This window comes from Amblyomma maculatum, unplaced genomic scaffold (genome assembly GCF_055883805.1).
Source record: "Amblyomma maculatum isolate TAMU_Amacu unplaced genomic scaffold, ASM5588380v1 scaffold_35, whole genome shotgun sequence".
Classification (NCBI taxonomy): domain Eukaryota; kingdom Metazoa; phylum Arthropoda; class Arachnida; order Ixodida; family Ixodidae; genus Amblyomma; species Amblyomma maculatum.
In genome coordinates, this window is record NW_028146760.1 from 907371 (window position 1) to 923525 (window position 16155).

At 47.6% G+C, this 16155-nt stretch overlaps 1 long non-coding RNA gene across 1 annotated transcript in view; it reads right to left on the bottom strand.

Moving 5' to 3' along the window:
- Nucleotides 1–402: 402 nt before the first annotated feature.
- The window catches only part of LOC146170851 (uncharacterized), a 40218-nt gene continuing 24465 nt past the window's right edge, over nucleotides 403–16155 (bottom strand). The window contains exon 3 of the long non-coding RNA XR_014703095.1: nucleotides 403–555. This is a non-coding gene — a long non-coding RNA (uncharacterized LOC146170851). The remainder of the gene's footprint in view (nucleotides 556–16155) is intronic.

Sequence of the window (16155 nt, forward strand, 5' to 3'; positions counted from 1 at the left end):
TAATGGACTGTGGAAGTAAAAACCTCACATGATTACCGCTTTCCTCCCAACCACCTTTTCTTTCCTGCCCAGTATAGTCTACTGGGAAGCACATAATTAATCTGCATGTCTTTGTGTTTTGTCTATCTCTCTTTCTTTCTCCGTTTAGTCAATTATCAGAATCTGAATATCTACTTACTCACGTAAACATAAAATACCAATCATGCATCTCATTCATGCGATTCATAATAGAAATACTTATACAGATGATGCAGTGTAACCTACACCTGCAAATGTTGAATCACGTTGAAATTGCCGGATATGGTTTCTATAAAAATTCGGCTCTAATGCCCTTAATTAAAATTTTCTTGTTTTCACAACACGCCGAGAAAAAGGCATACCATAACAAAACTTTGCCTTTATTGGAATCGAGAGTTATACGCATTTGTTATTTATAAATGCACCTCGAAGATAACTCTGTTCTCTCAGTTCTTAGGACAGCAATGGGGGTACAACCTCTTGGGGTCTTGTCGAAGTCCGGGCGTGTAATAGTCACTTGGGTTTGTGGCAGCACACCTGCGCGTCAAACAAAAATAGCTTGACATTTTTTTATTCTTGAGCAGCAATAATGGTAGCATACTAAGAATTGGTGGCAAAATAAAATCTCTAGTTCGCCTTGTCACCCCTCGTGATTATTTGAAATTTAAGCAACAATATTGCTACGTTGAACATGGCGATGATTTTCGACTTCAGGCCACAGTCATAGAAATAAGGTTTGTTTTTTTTAGCTCCAATAGAGGTGAAAGACATCTAGTCGGCTATTATTTTCGTATTTAGTCATATACAAGATCCATACAACAACCAAATCTCCACAAAGCTTTTTCAGAGATGAAGGTGGGAATTATCACGGGGCAATAAAGGGCACAAAAAAGGCATTACCTTTAATGTCTGAAAATATCAATTTGATCGGAATGCACACTTAACCAAGAAATGTATATTCGGCAAAAATACCGTATTTCAGCTTACTTTTCACACTACGTCACACTTGAGTGAGTGGCCTTCAGTAGTAAAGTTAGCTCAATTGCTTACAGCTTAGCTTTGCGTAGTTTGAATAAAGGATATATATTTGTGGATGGCAAGGAAAGGATAGAAACATAAGTGCCTGGTTATCACAAATTATTCCCTTCTTTTTGTGTAAAAATGCGTTATGATAATCGTCGTTTCAGAATAATCGTGCGTTCAGAATAGCAATTCTTTTAAGTTGACACAATTGCTCTTCTCATTGCAATTCAGTGAAGTAATTTTTGTCCTGCAAGAAAGTTCTTCATTTTAATTTCCGCAGCGGGTACTCCACAGTGCAAGGCTGATAATTCCAGTGAAGGAAATAAAATTCTCACTTCTGGTCAACATGATATGTAAGGAAATTGGAACTGGATTTCTAGTGGCTATCTACATTAGAAGTCTCGTCAAATTTGAAAAATTTTAAATATTTTTTGTGCAGAACGTCTCTGCGCTTGTATTCTCGTTTATCGGCGCTATTCTGATTTATTATTACGAAATAAGGAGCTAAAGAGCTTTTCCTGGGGCTCGCTGGTGGATCTCTAAAAGAAACAGAGAATACCAGATAATACGGTCGAGTATACAAATTGCCAAGTTACACACGTATGATGGTTGCATCTAAAGCGTTCGTATCCAGCGTCGTCGATGTGCAACGTCTCATCTTGTATATGCGTCTTTTGTATCTGCTAGTATTCAGATTTTGCTTTATGAAGATACAGTTGACAGGATAACATTTAGATATCAAAAAAAGGACGAAAATCGAAGTACAAGAAAAAGAAAGGAAAAGCAAAGAATGGTGCAAACTGTCATCGCCCCGTCTCAATGCGGGATGCTCTTTTATTACATTACTCCACTTTGTATTTTCACATATTTTTTACTTCTTTTATTTAATTCATATTAAATAAGAGAAGAAATATTAAATAAAGAAGAAGAAAGAAGAGGGCCACGGCAGGGACACCCAGAGCCGAGGCTGGGCTCTGGGTGCCCGCTTGATGGCCGCATTGGACACGACGCCACCGCCATTGATTCTTCATTGGGAACATCACCTTCAAGTGACGTCCGTATACCACCATAAAGACAATCTCCACCCTGTGTGCTTCGACGACTCGGCACAGCGTTCACCTAGGACGACGCTTGCGGGAGGATGGATGGTCCACATGGAACCTGACCGGAGCGTTGAGGGGGTGGCCCCGAAGACGAGCCTGGTCGTGGCTTCACATGAGCTCCGCTCGTCCGCTTCTGATGACGTGGCATCTCATCTCCAAGGGCGCTGCAACACAAAAGAGCCGCAGCCGTTGAGCCGACCAGTTTGGCTGTTACTTCGCCATAACAGAGACCACGCCTGTTCCGCTCTGCGCACAGAGACTACAGGATTCCTCCCCGGTCCTCCTGCGGTAAGCTGATCCGAGTAACCTCTGTGCAAGAAACAGCCGTGCGCAACGTGCCTGACGATCCCGGACGCTGCAAGGTCTTCCATGGAACCATCCAGGGGCGTTGAAGGGGGAGGCCCCGAAGACGAGCCTAGTCGTGGCTTCACATAGGCTCCGCTCGTCCGCTTCTGTTCATGGCCGCATTCCAAGGGCGCTGCAACACGAAAGAGCCGCAGCAGTTGAGCCGATCAATTTGGCTGTTACCTGCCCATAGCAACGACTGCCTCGTGGTGCCAACTACTCTGGTCGCCGTCGAGGAGCGGAAAAAGGGTCCTCTTGCACTGCCACGGCTGGTATAGCTCCACCAACAAAATTACCAGCATGTCTGTGCAACCACCAGTTGTTCGTAGCCCGTATCCATGTACACTTAGAACCGCAAGTACTCTTCTGCGCACAGCTCCAAGAAGTCTAATCATGAAGCTAATGCCGGCACTTTTTTTTTTATTTCATAGATACGGAGAGTCAAGCGAAACACACACGTGATAATGAACAATCCATGTGGAGGTTCTAGTTCGGCAAGTATCAAACTGCACAAGCTAAATAAATACCACAAATTTCTTCAAGGATTCTTTCGATCCGGTGTATTTAACTACTTGTCTAATCGTTATTTCCAACACTTTGATAGATACTTCGGTGCATATACGCAGGTGGATTGCACAGCAAAGTGGGTATTAGGTACCTGACAGCTCTGTGGTGAAATAATTATTGAAATAAAACGCAGAAATCAATTTTGTTGCTCATGTATTTAGGGGAAAGAGTTTGTTGAAAAAAAGCAGTTCGGCAACATGAAAGCTGAGCACAGTTTTTCAAATTTCTTTATTTATGATGCAGGTAAAGCTATTTAAAGTAAAATATACGCATTTTTACTTCGGAAAGTTGGCTTCGCTCAAAAGACGTTTTAAATCTCATTCCTAGAGTACGGTAGTCGCAGAGGTCGCTTTAAAGGTTTTAACGGCATTCAATACAAAAACGAATTCGTATTTGCTCTATTAGAAATGCGAGCGACGTCACTTTCAAAATGTGCATTGCGGGAAGCCAACTGTACAAGCGCCAAAACGCACTTTTCAGGTGAAATGTCTCGAAATGCAATGTCAAAAAAGGAAATTGATAAACTGTTCTCAACTGGTATTCTGACTGCTTTGAATGCCTAAATGTAAAGTTGGCTCCTAAAATAATAACATCATTTTTTACCTAATTTTACTTGATAACCGCTATATTGTCACGTCTCTGTAGAACACCAAGAAGAACCTAGCGACAGATGGTTTGAATGGTCGACCAGAACGAGTCTTGCGTTCAAGCTTCTAACACTTCCAGGCTCGCGCTTGTCGTCTCAGGTGTCGTCTTTTGCGTCGTCTTCTATGCGTCGTTTGCCCCCCTCCTCAGGAAGCATCGTCTCGATGAGGTTAGTCCGAGTTGTACGGCTTCATACGCACAAGGTGTACGACGTCTGCTTGTTGTTGGCGTCGCTTTGATGTCGACACCTCGTCTGGCACCACCTCATACGTGACGTCGGTTTAACGTCGCTGAACAACATAGGGCCCGAAGTATCGCCGCAATAGTTTCTCGGAGAGTCCACGGCGGCGAATAGGTGTCCAGACCCACACTTTGTCGCCAGGTTCGTACATGACATGTCGGTGTCTATGATTGTAGTGTCGTGCGTCATGCTCTTGCTGATTTTTGATCCGCACACGCGCTAGTGGTCGAGTTTCCTCTGCACGCTGAGCGAATTCCTCGGCATCGTGATCGAGATCATCGGTGTCGGCATTTGGGAGCAACATTGCATCCAGCATAGTTGTTACTGGTCGCCCGTGAAGGAGGCTGAATGGTGTCATACGAGTGGTGTCTTGGCGTGCCGTATTGTAGGCGAACGTGACGTAGGAAAGAATTTCGTCTCAATTCCTATGGTTCACGCCGACGTACGTGCAAAGCATGTCTGCGATGGTCTTATTAAGGGGTTCCGTCAACCCATTGGTTTGGGGGTGACAGGCTGTAGTTTTACGATGACTGGTACCACTGAGGCGGAGAACGGTCTCTAAAAGTTCGGCCGTAAATGCAGTTCCTCTGTCAGGTATAATGAGTGCCGGAGCGCCATGCCTAAGGACAATGTTCTCAACGAAGAACCGAGCTGCTTCGGCGGCGGTACCCCTTGGCAGAGCCTTGGTCTCCGCGTAGCGGGTTAGATAATCGGTGGTGACAATCATCGATTTATTCCCGGCTGTGGACGTTGGAAATGGTCCCAGGAAGTCCATGCCGATTTTTATAAAAGGTGTCGTTGGCACTTGAAGAGGGTGGAGTAGGCCAGCTGGTTTTACAGGGGGTGATTTACGGCGCTGGCAGTCTACGCACGTACGTACATAGTGTTTCACTGTCACCGGCAGTTTTGGCCAGTAGTATCCATGCTGTACTCTAGCCAAAGTGCGGGTGTAGCCTAGGTGACCGGCGGTTGGCTCGTCGTGACACGCTTGCAAAACTTCACTGCGGAGAGCTGATGGGACGACGAGTAAATGACTGTTTCTTCTGGGCGGAAGTTGTTGTAAAGTACGTTGTTGCGAATAAAGAACGAATAAAGAACTCGGGCGAAAATGTTAGGCACAACCGTAGTTCGCTTTTTCAAGAAATCAATAAGAGGGAGCAATTGCTGGTTCTCTCGTTGCTGTAGGGAAAGCGTTGCGTCATCTATGACAACTAAAAACGCAGTGCCTTCATTCGTCATAGTGGAAGGTTCGAACGGCGCTCGGGAAAGCAATCAGCATCCGTGTGCTTCCTTCCAGATTTCTAAATAACGGCCATGTCAAATTCTTGTAATCGAAGGCTCCAACGCGCGAGTCTCCCTGAAGGGTCCTTCAGGTTCGTCAGCCAACAGAGAGAGTGATGGTCGCTAACGACTTCAAAGGGACGAGCGTACAAATATGGGCTGAACTTCATAACCGCTCATACAACTGCAAGGCATTCTTTTTCGGTTGTCGAGTAGTTCGCTTCTGCTTTAGATAGGGTCCTGCTGGCGTAAGCAGTTACTTTTTCCACACCATCCTGGCGCTGCACCAGCACAGCATCTAAGCCCACGTTGCTGGCATCCGTATGGAGCAGTGTAGGGGCGTCATCATCAAAGTGCGCAAGGACAGGTGGTGTCTGTAAACGCCTCCGCAGCTCATTAAAAGCTTGTTGCTGTTCTTCACCCCAGCTAAAGACAGCGTTGTCACGCGTCAATGAAGGTAATGGCCAGGCAAATAGTGAAAAGCCAGCAATAAACCGACGGTAATAGGCCCAAAGACCCAGGAAGTGCCGCAATGCCTTTTTGTCCGTATGTGTTGGGCACTTGGTGACTGCGGAGAGCTTTTCAGGATCAGGCCGAACACCTTCTTGGCTAACGACGTGGCCTAAGAACTGCAGCTCCTCGTAACCGAAGTGGCACTTCTCGGGTTTTAGGGTGAGGCCCGCAGACCGTATGGCCTAAAACACAGCTAGCAAACGGCGTAGATGCTCTTCAAACGTGGCCGAAAACACAATCACGTCGTCAAGATACACCAGGCATGTTTGGCACTTAAGTCCTGAGAGCACAGTGTGCATCAGTCTCTGAAATGTTGCTGGTGCCGAGCATAAACCGAACGCAAGGACCTTAAACTCATACAATCCGTCGGGAGTGACGAATGCTGTCTTCTCCCGATCCCTCTCATCTACTTCTATCTGCCAATATCCACTTTTCAAGTCTATTGATGAGAAGTAACGTGCATTTTGTAGGCGATCAAGGGAATCGTCGAAGCGAACAGGAGGGTACACGTCTTTTTTTAGTCTCTTGGTTGAGTTGCGGTATTCTATGCAAAATTGTAAGTTGCCGTCCTTCTTATTAACAAGTACCCCGGGGGAAGCCAAGGGGCTCTGTGACGGCTGGATAACGTCGTCTCTAAGCATTTCGGCCACCTAGCGTTGAATGGCTTCACGTTCTTTCGGAGCCACACGGTAAGGATTTTGTCGAATCGGGCGAATCGAGTCATCCGTAATGATTCGATGTTTTGTCAAAGGCGTTTGGCCGACCCGCCATTCGGAGGCAAAGCAGTCTTGAAATTGATCTATGAGATTCAAAAGACGGTCCCGTTCTGAAGAAGACAAATTTAGACTCACATCGATGATGGTTACGGGCGTCTTGCACAATGGCCCTTCCTGTTGCAGTGAGAAGCAGTGCTGCGCATTTGGGAGGCTGTCGAAAAAGGTCACAGTTGTGCCTTTCGGACTTTGCTGACGCTCGTCGCTGAAGTTTGTCAGCAGCACTTCAGTCTGCCCATCGGTCAAGTTGACTAGCCCCCGACCTATAGAAACACCTCGACTTAGTACCAGGGTGACTGCCCTTTCGGCAATTCCATCGCCGGAATGCGCCACGTCGCACTTCACTTGAACAAGGGAGCATGGTCACGGAGATAATGTCACCGTCTCTTTGGCGACGCGTAAGGGCATCAGTGGTACTTCCGCATAACCAAGGTCTCCACGATTCTTGGTGAAGGCAACGACGCTATCCCGTATTCTGATTACAGCCCCATGAAGGCGCAGAAAGTCCATGCCCAAGATTAGGTATTTGCAACAGTCAGGGAGAATAACGAAACTGCCAACAAACACCGCGTTTCCTATTCCTATCTGGGCAGTGCACTTCCCTGTCGGTGCCTGTAGCTGACCCCCAGCACTTCTAATTACTGGCCCAGTCCATTCAGTTCTTTCTTTACGCAGCGTATTAGCCAGTTTCTGGCTAATAATTGAAAAATCCGCTCCGGTATCCACTAGAGCATGTACCTCCAGCCCGTCAATAGAAACGGCAAGGTCAGCACTAACAACGTCATCCGGGTTGCTCGTCTCTTTCGGCATTTGCGGTGGAAGTGCGGCAAGGTCGGCGCTGTCAGCTTCGTCGTCGGGGCTGCTCATCTGGTGCGGCAGTTTCGGCGGTAATGTAGGCGGCATTTTCGGCGGTAGTGCGGCAATGTCAACGTTAATGTTAACAGCGGCGTCAGAAGCACAGGTTGTCGGCGGTTGCGGCGGTGATGAGGGGTTTGACGCTTTTCGACTGGTTGCAACCTCCCCTCGCGAGGCTACGGCTGTTAGTTTCCCCGGTGAGGCTCGGGGACCGCTGTCCGCTTACGTCAGCAATGCTACGACGCATCGGCGAAAGATAACGCTGTGGTGGTGGGGAGGAGTGGTGGCGGAAGCCCGGGGATATGATTTCCCTGCTGACCGGAGGGTCGTCCTCGATTTGGGCAGAGTCAGCTTGAAGTGTTGGCGAGCAGAAGCAGGCAGAAAGGCTTGCCCCTCTTCGCGGTAGTGGCAGTACCGATACACGTGGCCAGGTTGTCCACAGTAGAAACGGAGTGGTCGGCTAACATAACTGCGCCACCTGTCAGTTCGGCATAGTTGAAAGCGCCTGAAAGGCGCCCAGTGAGGTCCATGAAAGAATCGCGTCTCCTGACGGCTCGATGAGCTTGGTGGGGCGTGGTCTGGAGGCGGGCGACGAAGGACTGCGGCATAGCTCTCGTGTTGCGGCTCATGGTAAGGTGCAGGAACGTCGGCCGTGAAGCTGACCAGTTGTGCAGCGTGGTATGGCTCCGAAATAGCTGCCGCGTTGTCGACGGGGTGAGACTGGTTACATGGTGCAGATGGTGATTAGGCATACCGAATTTCATTCCTGACGGTTTCCACGAGAGCCTGTGATAACTGAGCCTTCGTAGCTGTAATTCGCTGGAGCTCCTCAAGGACAATTTCTTTAATGAGGTCTCGAAGAGTGGTCCTATCGGTTGCATTCAGCGCCGCTTCAGTCGTCAAAGCACAGTTACGGGTCGGGTCGGTTGTACTGGCGGCACCGGTCTTGTAGGGCTCGCTCTATAACAGTAGCGTCCTTAACGAACTCTCTCACCGTTTTAGGTGGGTTGCGTACGAAGCCGGCAAACACCTGTTCTTTGGCACCATGCATGAGATGCCGTAGCTTCCTTGGCTCACACATATCAGGGTAGGCACGGCGAAAAAGGCGAGCCATGTCTTCCGCAAACATAGCCACGCTCTCATTCAGCTTCTGGATGCGCACTTCAAGCAGGCGCAGCGCATTGTTCCGTCGGTCAGTTCTCGCGAAAGTGTCGACCAGCTGGTAGCGGAAGTCATTCCATGTGGACAAGCTGGCTTCTTGGTTTTCAAACCACGTTCTAGCATTATCCTGAAGGGCAAAATAAACATTACAAAGCTTCTGGTCTGCGCTCCACTGGTTTATCTAGGCCACTCGCTCAAACTGGTCGACCCAGTCCTCCAAATCTTCATACTCTTCTCCGCGAAAGCGCTGTGGCACCTTGGTGTTCTGTAGAGTCACCGGCGTAGGGTTGGTATGGGCCATGGCGTGGGAAGTCTGAGGAACTTGGGCGTTTGAGGAGTCGTTCGGCAGATGGCTGTACTCCGGCGCTAGGCCTTGAAGGCGGCGGCTAGCACGATGAACAGGCGTGTCGATGTTTGGGATCCGCTGTGGACTGCCGGAAGGAGTCCTATGCATACCTCAGTGCGCTCCACCAGTGTCCCGTGTCGGTAGAACACCAAGGAAAACCTAGCGATAGATGGTTTGAATGGTCGACCAGAACGAGTCTTGCGTTCAAGCTTCTTTCACTTCCAGGCTGGCGCTTGTCATCTCAGGTTTCGTCTTTTCCGTCGTCTTCTATGCGTTCATATTATAGTCAGCTGTATTGCATATGTGATGTGCGCCTTGATTTGCAATCCGCCTCTACACAATGCACTGATAAATCGCTTAGAACGTTCAAAAGAGCGATCTTGAAGCAGCACAAAAAGGCAGCCGGTATATGCTGAAAAATATTCCTTGTGCGAATAACAAAGCATTTCAAGACCGATTCAATCATCCACAATACCTACCTGAGGCATCAGTTGTCAAATTGCGCCTTAATCGCAATAAGCTTACGTAGGTTTGCTTCTTTCTACTGAAAAAAAAACTATTAAGCAACACATCAACGAAGTTTACATTTGTATCGATGATACTAAAACTATCATCCTCAGGAAACAGTTTAGTCGTTCAGTCGTATCCGACTCTTCGTGACCCTAAGGACCATATCACGCCACGCTTTCCGGTCTCTCACTATCTTCCTAACATCACATAACTTCATCTGCAGCGCCTCAAGGATGCCATCTAACCATCGCGTTCGCTGCCTACCCCTTCTCCCGTGACCCTCAACCTTTCCCAACAAAAAATCTTTCTCCAGCGACTCCCATCCTTTCTTCAGATGACCAAAGTAGCTGAGTTTTAACTTTAGAATGTGACCCTCCAATGAGCAGTCAACGTTTATGGTTCACAATATCGACTGATTTGATTTTCTGGCCATCCAAGGAACTCTCAAGATTCTCCGCCAGCACCACAAATCAAGCGCGTCAATTCTTCGGTAGTCAGCCTTCTTCACAGTCCAACTATCGCATCCATACGTCACAACTGGAAAGACCATAGCATGAGTTATACGGATCTTGGTTGGCTGACTAATGTCTCTGCTCTTTACTAGGCGGACAAGGCTAGCCATGGCTCTCTTTCCCAGTAGTAGGCGTCTCTTAATTTCATGGCTGCAGTCTCCTTCCGGTGAAATCTTGGAGCCCAAAAAGAGAAAATCTGTCAAAGCTTCCACTTCTTGTCCATTGATGCTCCAGGACTTGATAGGGCGAGACGCCATGATCTTTGTCTTCTTAATGTTCAGTTTAGCCCCAAGCTTCTCGCTCTTTTCTTGTACGCGCATCAGAAGTCTCTTGAGTTCCACTTCACTTTCTGCCATTAAAGCTGCACCATCCGCACATCTAAAGTAGTTGATACGTTTTCTAGCAATCTTCACTCCAGCTGAAGACTCGTCCAGACCGGCCTTCCTCATGATGCACTCAGCATATAGGTTAAATAGGCAGGGCGACAGTACGCAGCCTTGTCTCACTGTTTTCTCAATCGGAAACCAATCAGTAAAGACCATGCCCAGTACTGACTGCGGCCTCTTGCCCTTCATACAGTTTCCTGAGGAGACAGATGAGGTGGTTGGAACTCCCATCTCTTGGAGAGCTTGCCACAATCTGCTGTGATCTACGCAGTCAAACGCTTTCGCATAATCAATAAAGCAGAAGTAGATGGGTTTCTGGAACTCTCTTGCTTTTTCCATGATGCAGCGAAGGTTGGCAATCTGGTCTCTAGTTCCTCTGCCCTTGCGAAACGCAGCTTGCACGTGCGGAAGCTCGCGTTCCACATACTGCTGCAGCCTAACTTGGAGGATTTTTAACATAGCCTTGCTAGCATGCGAAATAAGCGCGATCGTGTGGTAGTTGGAACAATCTTTGGCACCGCCTCTCTTTGGAATAGGGATATAAACTGACCTCCTCCAATCCTGTGGTCACTGCAGGGTTGTCCAAATTTGCTGACATAATCTATACGGAACGTTAACAGCGCCGTCATGATTGAGGTTTTAAAGCAACTCAGCTGGAATGCCATACATTCCGCTAGCTTTGTTCTTAGCAAGGCAAGCTAAGGGCCACTCAACTTTACTCTTCAGGATGCCCGGCTCGAGATCAGTAATCACAGCCGTCTTATGTTGGGTTTGCACATCCGGGTCCTTCTTGTAGAGTTCTTATGTGTATTCCTGCCACCTCTTCTTTATCCCTGAGGATTCCGTGAGGTCCCTGCCTCGTTTGTCCTCTATCACGCCCAGCTTAGCACAGAAGCTTCCTTTGATATTGCTACCAGGATATTGGCCGACCCTTCACTGTAATTACCGATTACCACGCCTTATGTTGGCTCTCTTCCCTCAAGGATCCTGCTGGCCGCCTCGGCCTCTCGGCACTGCGCTTTCAGGAGTATACCTTTTCCGTTGTATACAAATCCGGTCGGCTCCACCAGGATGCAGACTGCCTGTCCCGTTATCCCGTTCATCCCCCTTCCTCTACTGACCATGAGTCGGACCCCTGTGTCTTCTCTATATCGGTTTTTTCCCACATAGCCGAGGAACAGCGCTTGGACCCAACCCTCAGTTCTCTTATCGACATCCTCTGGACACACAGCCGTGACTCTTCCCTCGCCCTGTTCCTCCTTCATGGGAATACGCTATATCGCCGCAACATGCGACCTGATGGCGCTGAGCACTTGCTGGTCGTTCCCCAACACCTACGCTCTGCCATTCTCGAACAAATGCACCATGCCCTTATAGCTGGTCATCTTGGCCTCTCACGCACATACGACCAAGTGCGCCGGCGTTTCTTCTGGCCTGGTCTTTACCGCTCTGTTCAACATTATGTAGCCGCTTGCGACCTTTGTCAACGCCGGAAGAAACCCTTGTGCCACCACCTGGACACCTGCAGCCGATTGCTATCCCGAGTGAGCCATTTTCTCGTGTTGGCTTTGACCTCCTAGGGCCCTTCTCCGAGTCCTTGTCAGGAAACAAATGGATCGCTGTGGCCACCGATTATGCCACGCGGTACGTGATCACTCGCGCCATTCCAACCAGCTGCGCCACAGAGGTTGCTGACTTCCTTTTGCATGACGTCATACTTCACCATGGTGCTCCCCGTCAACTACTTACCGACCGTGGCCGCTGTTTTCTTTCCTGAGTTGTTGAGAAAATACTTCGTTCTTGCTCCGTTCGGCACAAGTTCACCACTGCTTATCACCCTCAGGCGAACGGCCTTACGGAGCGTATTAACCGCACACTCATCGACATGTTCGCAATGTATGTATCCGACAGCCATCGCGACTGGGATATTAGTCTGCCATTTGTCACCTTTTCATATAACTCTTCGCGTCATGCCACTGCATGGTACTCTCCATTCTATCTTCTCTTTGGAAGAGACCCCTTCCTGCCCTTCGACACTTTGCTTCCCGCCGCGGGCCCCCTCACAACCTACGCCCGCGATACCATCGCCCGAGCTGACGCTGCTCGCCAGACTGCTCGTCACAATCTCACCATCTCTCAAGAAGCTCAAAAACGCCGCTACGACGCTCACCACCGCAATGTGCACTATCCTCCCGGATCTGTGGTGTTGCTCTGGCTTCCGTGCCGTCGTGTGGGGTTGTGTCAAAAACTTCTGCCCCACTACACATGTCCTTACCGTGTACTACGCCGAGTGACCGACGTGACCTATGAGTTAGCACCGCTCCACCCAAAGTCACCGACTGCTACACTCACTTCCGAAATTGTACATGTCGCCCGCCTCAAGCCATACTACTCCCCCTCCACACCGCACGCCTAATACGCACCGGGACGTTGCCCTTTGCCGAGGGGGGTAGGGTTACCGAGAAACGCGGGACCAAAGTGATGTGCTCACTGACAAAGACGACGACCGAGGAACGCGGGCACGACGAAGCGTTGAGAAAGAGGACGACGCTGGCAGAGCGAATACTACACGCCTACTGAAGTCTTAGCGGCGAGTTCAGCCCATCGCAGTGCCGTTACATATAGTACATCCCCGTAACAATATCTTTCTCTTATACAGAGCTCTTGTATTCCTCAATTGGCTGTTGTCCTCAACTGCTTGGCACTGTATGTTCAGTAAGGCATTTTTATCTCTTGCTATTTTCTGAAAATCCGCATTGAGAACCTTGTATTGTTCTCTTTCTCCTCTAACTTTTGCATCCTCCTTTCCTTAGCTATTTGCAAAGCCTCTTCAGATAACCAGTGTGCTCTCTTGCATTTATTTTGCTTTGGAACTACCTTAGTCGCAATTTCTTGCATTATATCACAAACATCAGTCCACATCTCTTCTGGCTCTCTGTCTTCTAGATCTAATTCTTGCAATCGATTCCTCACTTCCACAGCATATTCTGATGGAATTCGATCCATATCATACCTGAAAGGCATTCAAGTTTTCTGCGTTTTTCTCACTCGAAGCTTAAATTTGGCACAAAGAAGCTGATGATCGGTGCCATAATCGGCCCCAAGCCTTGTTTTTACTGCTTGTATAGCGCTTCTCCATCTCTGCCGGCAAAGAATATAATCAATCTGATTCCTCTACAGACCGTCCGGTGAAGTCCATGTGTACAGACGCCTCTTGTGCTGTTGAAAATGAATATTCGCTATGGTCAGGTTATTTTCTTGACAAAACTCTACTAGCCTCTGCCCAGCTTCATTTGCCTCACCAAGACCAAACTTGCCTGTAATTCCGGATATTTCCTCTCTCCCCACCTTAGCGTTCCGGTCTCCAATGAGAACAAGGACGTCTGATGATGCAGTGCGGTCTAAAAGGCATTGGAGGTCAGCATAAAAGCTCTCAACGTCCGCTTCTTCAGCAATAGTGGTGGTGCATAGACTTGGATAACTGTTATGTTGAAAGGGTGACCTTGGATTCGAAGTGAAATCATTCGGTAGTTTTTGGGGTTGTACCCTAGCACTGCTTTGCCCATTCTTCTGTTTACTATGAGAGTGACCCCATTCTTTCTCCTGGATTCGTACCCACAATACAAGCCATAATTGTCGCCGGAATTAAATTCTCCCATTCTGGTCCACTTGAGCTCGCTGATACCCAAGATATCAATGTTCAATCTGTCCTTTTCTCGCTGGACGACCTCCAGTTTACCTTGCGTCATAGGTCTTACATTTCATGTTGCTATGTGATATATCTCCTTGCAACATCGGAATTTCCGGTCGCTTCCCGACACATCCACAACTTAGCGTCCCTCAGGATTTAGCCCAGCCGCTTCATTCGTCCTGGAAAAACTAGAAATCGCCCTTTGTTCATCCTCACTAACATGTGAGACTCCTTTCAACCCGGGGTGCTCATCTTCCGGCGCCATATCATTCATGCTATTGTGACTGGTCATAGGATTTTCTTGGCATGAAATACAGGAGTGGGTTAACCATTACCTTCTCCAATGAATCACATTTTGTCAGAACTCTCTGCCGTGACCTGTCTATCTTGGGTGGCCCTACAGAGCAAAGCTCACGACTTCATCGAGTTACGGGGTCCTCAGAAAGAAATCCCCGCTATTAGGAACATTTTTCCTGTATATTAATAATTGGCTGAGCGATACTTGGGTAGGAGCGAGGAGGGGGCGGCTATGCTGAGGGAGTAGGCTAACTTGATATACTTGAGCCACACGTGTCCAAACTGTTGCAATTCAATGCCTGATTTTGCCGCATGGATGGATGGATGGATGGATGGATGGATGGAATTAGGAGCGTCCCCTTTGAAACGGGGTGGTAGCAGTTGCTATCATGCTCATTTTTCTCCATATATCCTAATTATTGATTTAGAATGGTTAACTAAACCATCATTCTATTTATTAAATTTTGCTCTTACATTACTAACATTATGTCACTTCTCTGCTTTTAAGCCGCCAATCTTCCAGCCGTTTTTTGCTAGTTTCCACCGCTGGTTTATTCACCCGGCCCCTGTTATCTCTAGACCCCAGAGCTTCAGGAACAGTGATTGCGCCTGCATCAACTTCCGGATGGATACCATTGTATTCGAGTATAATATGTTCAATTGTTTCACTGGAGTTTCCACATACAGCACATGCGTCATCTCCATTGTTAAATTTCTTTTTGTAGCTGCGTGTTCTAAGGCACCCTGATCTAGCTTCAAAAAGTAGGGCACTGCCTCTTGAGTTATCAAAGAAACCTTCCTTCCTGATCTGCATTTTCCACTTTCGGTATAATTCCACACTCTGTTTCTTTTCCATCGAATTTTTTTAATTTTTACCTTCTGTGTTTTTCACCTGTTGCTTAATGCTCATTATTTCTCCGTCCTTGTTACTAGCATACTTACTAGTTAGTTTCCGAGTTCTTTTCCTCCATTTTGAGTCAACGCTTTTTAGGTACAGGTATTTAAGTACCTTAGCTGCCCATCTTTTACTTTCCAATTTCCTCAGGCGTTCCTCATATAATATTATTTTCTGAGCTTACCGTACTTCGAAAGATGCCCAGCCCATATCTCCCTGTACCGCCTCATTTGTAGTTTTGCCGTGGGCACCTAGTGCTAATCGTCCAACGGATCTCTCATTTGTTTCTAATGTCGACTGTACCTCTGATTTTAGGCACAAAACCGCATTTCCGAAAGTAAGTCCGGGCACCACAATTCCTTTCCAAATACCCCTCAAAACCTCATACCTATTGTATCCCCACAATGCCTTATGCTTCATTATCCCGGCATTCCTTCGCCCTATGGCCTTAAGTGATTGCTCATGCTTTCCAATGTATGCCAATCTTTCGTTTACCCATACCCCCAAATATTTATATTCTGCTACTCTAGGTATTTCAAGGCCTTGTATTTTAAGACCCTGATCAGTTGAACCGTTGAAAATCATCAGACCCGACTTAAACTGAAGCCTAGAGCGTCCCCTTCGTCTCCGCAATACTTAACTAGAGTTTGAAATTCTTCCAGACTCTCAGCTAGCAGCACAATGTCGTCTGCATACATCATACCGGGGAGGCGCTGCTCTACCGCCTTTCCACCTAATCTATATGACAGGTTAAAACCTAGGTTACTGTCTTGGATCCTCCGTTCCAGGTTTATCATATAAAGCATGAACAGCACCGGTGAAAGAGGACAGCCTTGTCTTAATCCTTTGCATACTTTGACATCCTCCGTACTTCTTATCCTTCCCACGTAATGTCTACTTTGTTATCCCGGTATATTTCCTGTAGGAACTCAACTATCTCATAACCGATACCTTCTTCTTTTAATATGTTCCACAGGAGTTGCCTGCTTACGT